The 11,814-nt window shown below is 44.0% G+C and overlaps 1 pseudogene; it reads left to right on the forward strand.

Moving 5' to 3' along the window:
• The first annotated feature begins 10,630 nt into the window (after positions 1-10,630).
• LOC111851748 (gamma-crystallin M2-like) lies at positions 10,631-11,572 on the forward strand (annotated as a pseudogene).
• Positions 11,573-11,814: the final 242 nt, after the last annotated feature.

The following is an 11,814-nucleotide window of genomic DNA, read 5'->3' on the forward strand; positions in this document are numbered from 1 at the left end:
TATTATATGGGTAAAACGCAAAAGAGTAATATGTTGTTAAAGAAATCCACATGGAAAAAACACATGAATTGGGGAAACTGTCCCTTGCTATCATCACCCTCAGGCTACCTGTGTGCATAACTTTTGCTTTGAGTGGGTGGGGCAGGGGGTGTCATAAAATGTTACAGAAGATGGCTGACGGTGAGGGGGGGGGGGTTGCTTCCCTTTGCACAGCAGACTTTACATGGTGTTACTCCTGAAAACAGGCTACAGCGCTGGGCTTCAAGCAAACTGAAAGGAAAAGAAGACTCATGCCTGCATGTGTGTACAAACAGTGGATAGTATCAGAATGGGGACTTCTGAGGCTTGAGATGCTGGGAAGATAAAGGGCACCACAGGACAACAGTTTCCATGGCGATGCTTACGTCACATAAACCACAGGTTATTTCTTTGCCCCAAGCACCAAAGGAACAGACAGGAAATATGTGTGTATGCATAAACAAAAGTGTTCGGTCAATGCACTTGATTATACTATCCCTACTTTTGTAATTTATTTAATCAACTACTTAGATAGCTCATTATTATACCAAACATTGCATTATTATGCGCTTTCCTAGGGCTGCACAGTAGGGGCAGTGTGTGGCTCAGTGGGTTTCGGATGCTCTGCCTGTGACTGTAAGGTCACCAGTTCAAATCCCAGCATTGGCTAAGGGTTTTAACTGTTGAGACCCTGAGCAAGACCCTTGAGCTCTAAGTACTCCAGGGACTGGAGTATGTCATTTACGCCTTCAATTAAGGCAGTATTCAGTGCTGTTTGCTTGAAAATGGGTAGCATTGTTGCCTCACAACTCCAGGTTTGAATCCCAGATTTTGCTGTGTATGTGTGTGCACTTTTACTGATTCTGTGTGTTCGGGCGCCGTGATGGATTGGCACACCATCCAGTGTGCTGCCCTGTGCCCTGTGAAGGACTGGCATACTGTCCAGGGTGTCCCCTGCCCCACAATATTATGCAGTTACTTAACGAAATGTATGCAAACATTCAAATGTGGGCTGTCAGTGTGTTCCAGCTGGACACTGTGAACTACAAAGCAGTGGTTCTCAACATGTTTGTGTCATGCCCTACCTGTCACGTCTGAATGACCCTCCTGTTTTCCTCTCTGGCGTGGTCCTAACAAGCCACACCTGGTGCTTGTTTGTCTTACCTCTCGTTAATGCCCTACTGTTAATCGCTTCCAGCTGCCTCCTGTTTGCTCCCTTGTTGGTTATGCATTTTAGTGCTCCCCAGTCCCATGTTCCCCAGATCTGTCACTGATGTTGTAACACTGTGTCATCTATGCCCTGCCCATCTACATTTTCCCTGTTTGGATCCCCTGTGATCCTGTTTGTTTTGAATTTTGTTCTGTCATATTTTAATTTGGATACTGTCAAACAGTGTAATTTCTTTTAAACATGACTCAAACAAGGTCACTCAACTATGTCAAGCAATATTTTTTTCTATGACATAGCTGTCAAAACAGAAGGCGAATGCTTATGAACAAAATAAATTGGTGACACATTACTTAAGGTAATTTTTTTTAGGAATTTATAAACACATTCATAATGCATTATAATGCCTTCATAAATCATTATAAACATGGCTGTAAATATATATAAAAAGGCATAACACATTATAGGTATGTTTATTATGCATTATGACAGCCGTATGGAACTCTCATGTATAATGCATTATAGATACCTTTATAATACAGTACAAAGAATCCTTAATGCTTATACTGACCAATTCAATACATACTATAATTTCTAAGAAAAATCTTTAATAAAGCCCCAATTTTAGCACTTAATGTATATAAATGTATATAAATATGAACGGTTTTGTGTCATCATATGTCTCATTTTGAAATTATATCGAAAGCATATTCACCCTTTTTCTACCATTCAAGAAAATTGCACGCTCCCCCCCTCCCTCAGTCCTTCTGGTTGAGAACCACTGAAAGGATCAGGAAGGAATGCGTATCAGATAAAAACTGCACGGACAATAGTGACATCTAGTGACAGATAAGGGAGCTTCTTCTGTGAAAATCCTGAACTAAAGCAGTTCACTGATTTTCTTCAGAGAAAATACCATGCTTGAAAAAAATGAGATGTGTTCCAGTTAAACCAGTTGTGATAACAGTCTGCAAATTTCTCATTTTATTTCAAAAAATGTTTTCACCATTTAATCTTTTGACCCTTCCTGGAAAATGTGCTCCTCTCTTGTAAGAATTTGCAGAGCTGATGATAGAATGTTGTGACCCTTTAAACTCTTAGGACTGCTTTATATAGATCTCAGTCTTCACACGGTGGCAAATGCCTTTTCTATAATGTTACCTTTCTAAATTTAATTTAAAGAAGGAAAACATCTGCATTGAATTTCCCACTTGATGACCTCTGCTGTCCTATCCATTATCAGTAACAGAATCACTGAGAGGCAGTTATAATTAGAGTCACATGGTCAAGATTCAATGGAAAGTCAGGATCACCACCCATCCATTTTCTATAATATTATGGGTTGTCGGGGGTCCGGAGCCAGAGACTCCAGGCAGGGAACAGCCCAGGATGGGGTGCCAACCAATTGCAGGTCAAACTCACACTCCTAGAGCTGATTTGCTAACTCCAATTAACCTCAGTTTTTGGACTGTGGGGGAAACCCCACGACAACACAGGGAAAACACAGAAACTCCCCGCAAGGAGCCATGGCAGCGGCTCAAACCCCGGCTCCAGAAGTGTGAGGCGACAGTGCTAAGCACTGCACCACCATGCCGCCCTTCAGCATCACCAGTTTACCTGAAATGCTTTCTGGGTCGCCTGGTGGAGAGTTATACAGATCATTTTCCAGCTGAAATGCTATAACCTTGTAAAGCTGCATATAATGTATGAAGGGACATTCAATGTGGTTCGGTTTCAATGCTGTTTTGCTGTTAGCATGGCGATCTTCATTTGCCTGCTATTGGGAAGCTACGGAATGAGGCCAATCACAACTGATTTGAAGGCTTTAAATGTTTTTGAATGGAAAATAGATTTTCATAATTTGTGCATTCTCGGCAGAATGGTGTGTGAGTGTGCCCTGCGATGGGTTGGCGCTCCATCCTAGGTTGTTCCCTGCCTTGCGCCTGTAGCCCCTGGGATAGGCTGTGGAATCCCCACAACCCTGAATAGGACAAGGGGTTACACCAAATGGATGGATGGATGGATAGATGGATGGATGGGTGCGTTATCACTTGCCAGTCACCTAAGGAGGTGCTGTTCCGTGGTCCTCTGCTGGCCATCACAAATCCCCCTCTCTATCACCCCTACAGGAAGACAGAGGTCATGTCTGAAGGAGGAAGACGGGGCCATGCATGTCGATGTCTCTGTGTGAGCGGAGAAGCAGCAGCCCGAAATCTAATTAAAGGCCCAGCGTGCCATCCGTGTGCGGGACGCCAGCGTGTCATCCGTGTGCGGGACGCCAGCGTGTCATCCGTGTGCGGGACGCCAGCTGGGCCCAGCCATCCATGAAAGTCACTGCTGGCTAATGAGGCAGCTGACCCAGGCGGGATTATGTGGCAATGACCCAAGGAGAGATGGCCGCCTGAGGCGCTGCTGCGGACAGGTCTGAGCGGGCGAGAGGGAGCAGAGGACACAAGGTCCCCATCCTTGATAACTGTTTTATTTTACAGTTTGGGGTCACCAACCTTTTTGAAACTGAGAGCTACTTCAAGGGTACTGAGCCATACGATGGGCTACCAGTTTGAAACGCCCTCCTAAACTTATCTAAACTTCATGTATAATAAACATGTTTTTTGTTGGTGACCCCTGGGTTAAAGGATGGCAAAGGTTGTGGGGACATGATTGACTAGCATAAGTGTACCATAAAGTGGCATAAAGTATTGTTTTCCTCATAATCAGAGCGCACACCACATCGCTGGTGGCAATGGGAAGTTCAGCATTCTTACATCTGTCTCGGCCATTGTTCCTTCCGTACAAGACCCAGAGAAGTGGTGGACTGTGCCCAGCTTGCTCCTCCACTGCAGAATAAACACAGAGAATAAACACTGGCGTTGGATCAGTCGTGCCATATTTTGTGTGGGCCAAACTTTTGACTGTCACTAGCCGGCATGTTGCTGAGCACTTTAATTATATTGCTTTGCTCACTTTTGATGATCAGATAAAAAAGCAGCACTTGGATACAGCTGCAGCTGTAGTTCAATAGTTAAATGGCATTTTCTTGTGTGACACATATATTTTACAACGCAAATAAAAAGTCCCGTGTGAGATCGTAGAAAGTCCAGACTGACAGCAGCCCATTTCATACTGCTGTTGCTGTCCCTTCATTTACCTGTCACCACTTTGCTGCAGAGTGTATAGGCACAGTTGGTGTACATGCTGCAGGGCTCCTGTGCATTCAGACTTTATGTAACTGATGCAGGACTCCTGTGCATTCACAGTTTGTGTAACTGAAGCAATGCTCATGTGCATTCACAGCTGGTTTAACTGGAACAGGGCTCCTGTGCATTCACAGCTGGTTTAACTGGAACAGGGCTCCTGTGCATTCACAGCTGGTTTAACTGGAACAGCTGCTGGTTACTACAGGCTCCTTATTTACTGAAGCTCAGAACTTTAGCTTCCAGGAATCCCTTTTCCTTCAACATTACATCCTGACACAGCTACTGGATACTGCAGGGCCTCATCTGTCAGGTAATTAACATCAGCTTCAAGCTAATCAACCTTTACCAGCTTGAAAACAACGTACGTGTATTTACATTGAGAAATTTCGGAAAGCTAATTACAACTGAGCATCTCTGCAAAAGGGGGTGAGTGAGCTGGAGGCAAGTGACATGCAGCTGGTTTCAGTACCGTTTTTAGCTTTTACGTAGTTACGTAGTTTTACGTAGTAGGAGTCTTTCTGATGGTTCATTTTATACATTAGTAAGGAGAGAGTTATGAATATATGAATACAGGGTGTCTTTTAAGCCAATCTATCTATTTTTATCCATCCATCTGTCCATCTTCCATAAAAATTTCCACAAAAGCCTGTACTGGATAATGGAGAGGTATTCCTGTAACACGGGGAGCACAGGGAATGAGCCAGACTGTCACTGGATACACATTCACACACAATCATACAGTGAAAGGGCAATTCAAAGCCACAAATTCACCAGCTTGGTGAAAACAGCAGCAAACATGCAAAGAACAGGGGAACTCCACACACCCAGACTTCAAGACAGGACTCAAACCCAAATTTGTAGAGGTTTGAATCTACAGTACCACCACGGACCATATCGATTTATCTTTGATTTAAAGTCAGGAAGTGCTTGCAAAAGAATGGGTGTGTCAGGTGATTATGTCTGAGTTTTGGACTTTTAGACACCAATGCTTGGTCAGCTTACCTGTGAGGAAAGTGTTTATGCTGAAAAATATTCCAGCAATGTCACGTCAGCATGATCCCATTGACATGCGCCTGAGTGAGCATCAGGGCTTTGGGCCTTTTGTGCAGCTCTGGATCCACATCTATTCAACAGCACAGACGCCACTGATCCATCAGCACCACAGCCTGAAAAATGCCCCCCACCGCACCATTGATCCCCAACCCCCCAGTGGCTGTTAAAAGAATAAAATCTAAATTAATTCATTTTAACGTGATGTTTGTGTGTTCATCGTTGCTTTATGCACCATTTTGTATTCATGGCTTTGTTTAAACATACTGTTATTTAAACAGTATCTGTTATTTAAACAGTATCTGTTATTTAAACAGTATCCTTGACCACATATATTTTTAAAAAGATACAGATTATATGTGCAAGCTACTAATTTTGCTTTACACAGTTTAATTTTCAAACATCCTCACAGATTTATTTGCTCATTCATCTGGAGAGATATTGCTGCTCAGTCCTTAAGCAACAGGAAGGGATTCTGTGTCTCCTTATGTTGCCATGGCAAGCGGCCGGCAGTCCTGAGCCTACAGATAACCCAGTTAAAAATTCCCAGCTGACTTTGTTACGGCTAGTTATTGGGTCAGCTGGGTGAAGGGCAGAGGATTGCTTTGTCAAATTAATGCATTAAAATGTATGATTTTCTGCATGCCCTGCAGACCATTGCATATGTGTTTATCTCCTTTGCCCGTTGAGAATCGTTCAGTAAAACTGATAAAAATAATGATATCCTTTTATTTAAATACCTTTCAGTCTTCCGATGGTTCTGTTGGCAGTTAAAGGTGACTTGTTTATGAGTGTGTATGGCGTGTGCTGAGCTCAAAAACAGCAGCAACATCAAGGTAATGTCTTCAAAACAAGATTGTGTCAGAAATATTGTACATTTAATTTAATTTTAAAGACACTGTACATTATAAGATACAAGGCAGGGGAACACAATGGATGGGATGCAAGTGCATCACCAGGCAGGAGAACAACAACAACAACAACAACAAATTTATTTTTGTATAGCGCATTATCACAACATTACATTGTCCCAAAGCACTTTACAGCATCCCCACCCAAAGCCCCCAGTGAGTAAGCCATAGGCGACAGTGGCAAGGAAAAACTCCCTAGAAGGAAGAAACCTTGGGAGGGACCAGACTCAAAGGGGGAGCCCATCCTCCAGGGGCCGGCAGGGAGAGTCAAATACAGTTAAATCTGAAACACAAACGGGGAGCAGGGGGGAGATGACAAGCCGGTGCCACCGCTCCCTCCAATCGCCAGGCAGCCAGAAGGCAGGGAGCACTGTGTATGGCATGTGAGTACATCGGCAGACAGAGGAACACCATGGATAGGATGTGAGTGCATCAGCATACAGGGAAACACCATGGATGGGATGCGAATCCATCACAAGGCACAGACAGACAATCATACACTATGATATCAGTTAGCCTGCATGTCTTTGGATCATGAGAGGAAAGGAGAACATCCTAAGAAAATGGAAAGAACATGCAGGATTCACAGTGCTGCCTGTTAAATATACCCCATTGCATAGCATTTAGAATATAAATATGTCCAATAAAAAAGATCAAGCTTTCAAGGTCAATTGCGTGGTGTATGTACTCAGTGGAATAAGATCTTTACCGTGCTATTACTGTGCACTGCTATTTTCAGATACAGAGTTCCATATAGCCTCAGCGTTCATTGGAAATAGGTTGGCAGAAGCAGCCCTTCCACAAGTGCAGAATGTCAGTACAAAGAAAACTCACGACCTTCTAACTGCTTCTCCTGGCCATAAACATACTGTAGGGTGAGCATGCAAACTTCTTAAAACATAACCATAAAAAAAATCGTTGTGAGAACATTGAAAAGTCCAATAAACGGGACTAGTTCTTAAGAACATAAGAACATAAGAACTATACAAACGAGAGGAGGCCATTCGGCCCATCGAGCTCGCTTGGGGAGAACTTAACTAATAGCTCAGAGTTGTTAAAGTCTTATCTAGCTCTGATTTAAAGGAACCCAAGGATTCAGCTTGCACTATGTTATCAGGAAGACTATTCCATACTCTGACTACACGCTGTGTAAAGAAGTGCTTCCTTAAATCCAGTTTGAAATGTTCTCCCGCTAATTTCCACCTATGGCCACGAGTTCTTGTATTTGAACTAATGCTGAAGTAACTATTTGGTTGAACAGCATCCAAACCTGTTAGAATCTTATAGACCTGGATCATGTCCCGCCTCAGTCTCCTTTGCTTGAGGTTGAACAGATTTAGCTCAAATAACCTTTCCTCGTATGACATTCCTCTAAGACGAGGAATCATTCTTGTGGCCCTTCTTAAGGGAGAAGGCAGCAGCAGAGACACTAGCAGATCTTGAAATTTCCAAGAAGATGCTGGAACATCCATTTCAATGGATCACTGACGCACATACAGGCAAAAAACTTTCAGGAGGCTAACAGAGTCAGGATGGTGTGTCAATGAGATGCCCATATATGGTCACAAGCACTACATGATCTCCAAATGCAAGTGTGAGTCCAGCTCTGTCTGAGATTTTACCTGAGAACATTGTTTACAGTATCGGTTTATTTATGTCATTCTTCTGCACTGGATTAACTTAAGATGCAAGAACAGATGCATCCAAAATTGGAGAAGCAGGTGAGAACATACATACAATATCAAAAAGGCTATCCTATTAAAGTTAGCAACCAGGTAAGAAATCCAGTTGGTATAATATTTTGTTAATCGTGTGGTCAGCAACAAGGATATTATCTAAAATGGGAACCACCAGCCAGAGATTACCAATTGATAGGGAAGGTTTTGCACTACACAAAACTGGCTTCTGAGTGAGGGTTGCAAAATGAATGCTGCTTCTAAGACCAACTTTATTCATACACAAAATTTCCAAGAAAGCCATGAAACTGCCCTAGATAGACCTTCTGGAAGATACTGCAGTATGATGAAGCTTAAGGTGAGATTCAGGCTGTAGTGAACTGCGCACTTTTCATAGGCCTTGTGCATCACATATACTGTATATAATGAATGATATCTTGTGCTTCTTGCCAGGATACAAAATACATATTTTTCAATATCTGAAACACAAGTTTCCATGCATGATTTCACCTCTGACAAATATCTAGATAATTAAATCTTGGTATTATTATTGTAACAAAGTACACTGCAGAAAATAGCCAAAATAAGCTTTTAGAATATTAGGCATTACGCTTATGTAAGAGTCAGGTGAGGTGAGGTGGGGGAGCATGTGCTGATGCAGTGCGTTGCCGCGCCAACCACACAGCGAAGCTCCTCAACATCCTGGCTGGCGACCCCCCCTGGCAGATACATGGTCCAGTCCCACCCTCTGGAAATGACCATCCATCTGCCACAGCCAGGTGTTACGTGGGCGTCTCCTTGGCCTGGTCCAACCACTTGGGTCCTCAGCAATGAGGATCCTGCGAGCCGGATCACCCTCAGGGAAACGCGCCACATGGCCGTAGTGCCATAACTGATGCTCCCTCACAATGCAGGTAATGTGTTTCATTTGGGACTCCTCTAGCAACCACTCATTTGACACAAAGTCAAATTACCTGTCATTCATAAGGACCATTCCATCACTCAACTTGACTGCAAGTCTCCGAGGAACAGATTCAGATGTGCGTAATGCTTCGATTCCTCTGTAAGCAGGACATGGGTCACTTGACCACAGATGGTGTGTCACCTGCTCACAGATTCATCTGACAAACGCCTCCTTATCTGCCCTCAGAGCCGTCACAGCCATCCTTCTCAGTTCCCAGTACAGACTGGAGTTGCCACCAAGTCGTGCGCTGCGACTCCTCTCGATAATATCCAGGGTGCCTTGCGAGATGAAACACCTCCTTCTGGGAACACTGGTAACACCAACACAACCCTCGGCAAGGTTCAGGGTCTTACAATGGATAAGGTCTCCCACATCACATTAGAGCCAGCAGTCACACCCAAGTCTGCAAGTTCTTCACACAATTTGTGTGCAAACTCCAAAGTCCAACGATACGGCTCAGGGCATTGGAACCAGGATCCAGTGACCCGCGACCCCAGAACTTTCGCAAAGTCAAGGAATATGGAGCCGCTTTCACCATGGTCTCCTGACCCATGGGGACTGACACAATCCTCATAGCCAGCACTGTCAGTGCCAGTGGTCACATTGAAGTCACCCATGACCAGAGGAGTGTCACCTCATGGGCACCCTTCAACCACTGAGTTGCGAGTAAAATGTCTCTCTAAATGAGACATCACTCACCGCATTTGGAGCATACACTGAGACAACAGACAAGACACCCAAGGAGTGCCTTAGTCTGAGTCTATGCTCATTGAAAGGAGTGACATCAGACACCATCAGAAGGAGCTGATCCGCTACAGCAACAGCTACTCTCTGAGTGTGGCACCCATCAGACTGACCAGACCAAAAGTAGGTATACCCACCAACAGAGATCTGACCACTGCCCGGTCTGCATACCTCAGAGAGTGCTGCCACCGAAACGTGGAGTTAATGAAGGAAAATGAGGAAACTGGTCATCTTACCGGAGAGACAAGACAATCCAAGTGCCAACCCAGATGGGTCGCCTGAAACTGGGACCCAAGTGCCGCCATGCTGAACACAGGCAGGAACTAAAATACTAATGGGTAACGAGACTAACACAGGACAGGTGAGGCTAATTGATGCCTTACCACCACACCAGCCCCGATCCCCAGCAGGCCTGACCCTATTAGCTCTCCGGTGGTTTAGACTCATCTGGCGATGGAGCTCCTAAAGGCTTTCCCCCATTACCTTCATGATGTGTGCAGCCTTCCTGCGGGTGGCTGCAGCAGAGCTACTCCCGCGGAGAGCAGAAGAGTACCGTGCTTGCTTGTATCGAGCAGTTGTGAGTTAATTTATGGTGGCTGGAATGCCAATCGTGCCACCAACTCCCAAAAAATTGACCGCTTGCAGGGCCGGATGCAGTTTAACATCATACCCAGGACATGTAAGACATGCATGTAAGAGTGAAAGAGAAAAAGCTTACAGACTGTAAATGCATGCCAAGTCAGATAAACATTACTGTCCATACTGGAAATAGGAAAGGGCTTCTCTGTAATGATGCTGGTCAGGGTTTTAGACAAAAGGGCAACAGATTCTGGACAGATATACAAGCAGCCAGAGACCTGACTTCCGAGATCTGAGGACAGCTGGAAATGATCATCATACTCATGGGCAGGGTATGTAGCCAAAATGTGTGCAGGCTGAACTATGCAGGTGTATTAGTGATAATCATCAGCTTTCACAGTCTTGAAATCACCAATGAGCTGAATAGGGTCAGTGCTACAGTAGAAGCAGAACTGGCACCTCATTCATTTTCTCTTCAGAGTACCTCTCATATTCTGAAGGTGCTCGTTTCCACTTTAACCAGTGAATAAGGTTCTGTCCAGCAGGAACTTTAGAAAATACTTTTTATACTTAAAAGCTACCTATTTTCTTTTCCGAAATGATTGACATTAAATATGTAATCATTTGATTTCAGATCACCTTCTACGAGGACAGGAACTTTGGGGGTCGCTCCTATGAGTGCAGCAGCGACTGCGGTGACCTCAGTTCCTACTTGAGCCACTGTTACTCCTGCAGAGTGCATAGCGGCTGCTTCATGCTCTATGACCGCCCAAACTACATGGGGAACCAGTACTTTGTGAAGAGGGGCGAGTACCCCGACTGCATGAGCATGGGCATGAGTGACTGGTTCAGATCCTGCCGCATGATCCCCATGGTAAACTCTTTAACAGTGTTACTGTTAAAGTTCTACCTGTAGAACTTTTTAAAAATTAACTCATATTCTGAATAAGTTTATCATTATATTGCTCTCACAATTTGCAGTGAACTGAATTCTGTTTCTATGTTTTTCAAACAATACAGAGGATCGTACAGGATGAGGATCTACGAGAGGGAGAACTTTGGCGGTCAGATGATGAAGATGATGGATGGATCGTTACCGTTGGTCCAACTGCATGTCCTGCCACGTGATGGACGGCCACTGGCTCATGTATGAGCAGCCCCACTACAGGGGCAGGATGAGGTACTTCTGGCCTGGGGAGTACAAGAGCTTCAGTGGCATAAGGTTCGAGAAATCATGGAGGCAAATCATGGATTCCCGTTATTAAAACAAGTAATGACTTATTGACAGTGATATAGTTAAACAAAACTCATTAAAGATACAACATGATTTTGCAGTTTTGTGTAATTTCTATGTCATGGATGTTACAGAGGGAACTGAGTTTGTTATGGTAACTTGTTGTTGATGTTATTCACAGTGTTATGTCCTCCACAAGACAGCAATTTGACTCATTGTATAGCATATTTCATTCTTAGAGATAAATAAATAAAGTTCAAACTCAAATGCCAA

The sequence above is a fragment of the Paramormyrops kingsleyae genome, chromosome 16 (genome assembly GCF_048594095.1).
Source record: "Paramormyrops kingsleyae isolate MSU_618 chromosome 16, PKINGS_0.4, whole genome shotgun sequence".
Taxonomy (NCBI): domain Eukaryota; kingdom Metazoa; phylum Chordata; class Actinopteri; order Osteoglossiformes; family Mormyridae; genus Paramormyrops; species Paramormyrops kingsleyae.